We start from the raw sequence: 1,746 nt of genomic DNA on the forward strand, positions 1-1,746 counted from the left end.
AAGCGCTAGTGTGGCGACCTTAAGTGTGATCGTTGGACAAGTTTTCAGTTGCGGGACTGATGCTTTTAACCAGCATGTCATGGCAGAATCCACGAGTTGTTTTTCTTCTATCTCTCCCAAGTTCTTCAGTTTCGGTTTCCTGACAGTGACCCCTTGTTCACGAAGATATTAAGCAGCCTTCAGAACATCTCCATTGGTAGGAAGCTATTTGGTGGGCAGTTCGCGGGACTGTCCAAGGCACTCGTACACCTTAATCCCAAGAATAGGGTGATTAGCCATCCTAGAAGGTAAGCAAATGACAATATATTTGAATGCAAAAAAATAATAATAATAATAAGTAAATATATATATATATATATATATATATATATATATATATATATATATATATATATATATATATATATATATATATATATATATATATAAATGGGCCGAGTTTCAATTTCCACCGAAACCAAATAGTGTTTGGTATTAAGACCCTAACTCAAAAGTTATTGTTATATATGAACTTACCTCATGCCAAGCCAGATGTGATGTGTTTGAACATTTTGAGTGGTGAACCAGATCTCAAGCTTAAAAATGGAAAAAGTTATGGCCGATTCCTTTCTTTTACGAAAATTGCGCCTCGCCAAAACCAATATGGCCGCTGGGGGGTTCACATATTTTTCGCTAAGATTTGGTTATTCTGTTTCAAGGATAGCTTTTCTCTATATGGTAGTTGCGTCATGAAAGTTGGTAAAATATGCAGCACCCAAATAAATAATTATATATACACACACATACACACATATATATGTATATGCATATATTTATATATGTATGTATATATACGCGCACACACACACACACAAAGATCAAACAATGCGTAGAATACTAAGTAATACACTTAGAGAGAAGAATGAGGCTTCATATCAATTACTATGGTCTTAACAATCCTTTCTAAATTTTCAAAGTGATAACCACATTTTTTAGATAACCACATTTTACGAAACCTGTTGGAGTTGACTTCTAACGGTCTCACAGCGTCTCGAGCACTAAAAATGATAGAAAATCCTATTCTGTTTTAAGGAACAAGTACTTGTGTGTGTGTGTGTGTGTGTGTGTGTGTGTGTGTGTGTGTGTGCGTGTGTGTGTGTGTGTGTGTGTGTGTGTGTGTGTGTGTGTGTGCGTGAGCGTGTGTGTGTGTGTGTGTGTGTGTGTGTGTGTGTGTGTGTGTGTGTGTGTGCGTGCGTGAAAGTCAGTGCGTGTGACATGTGTATAAATATGTGTGTATGAATAAGTGTGTGCATGTGCGTCTTGCCCTTGAGTACATGATCACCATAAGAGTCCCTGCCAGTCCCTTCGCGAAGCCCCGGCGCACGCTCATCTGCCGTGCTTTGCGCATCCCGACCTTCCTTTGGAAATTTCCGACTCGCAAAGTATTCCCACGGACCTCCCGATCTGCACGTGTTCCCGCGCTCTTGTTTTCCTCGGTTTAAAAAAAAAAAACGCGCGAACTTTCAAGCCGCGGGGGAGGGGAGAGAGGGGAGGGGGTAAGCAGGGGCGGTTTGGACATATGATGGACTTTGTTTTGGAATCTTTGACAATAGTTTGTGGGGAAATTCCACGCTTAAGAGACGAAGGCCATGTAGTGAGCCGGGATTGCAAAACTACGAGTGAAAGAAGAGAAGGAAAAGAAGTAAAACATGTAGAGAGTACTGATAAGCATCGAATTCTTTAAACGTAGGATTTGATCTTTTTTAA

The sequence above is a fragment of the Penaeus vannamei genome, chromosome 28, assembly GCF_042767895.1.
Source record: "Penaeus vannamei isolate JL-2024 chromosome 28, ASM4276789v1, whole genome shotgun sequence".
Taxonomy (NCBI): Eukaryota; Metazoa; Arthropoda; class Malacostraca; order Decapoda; family Penaeidae; genus Penaeus; species Penaeus vannamei.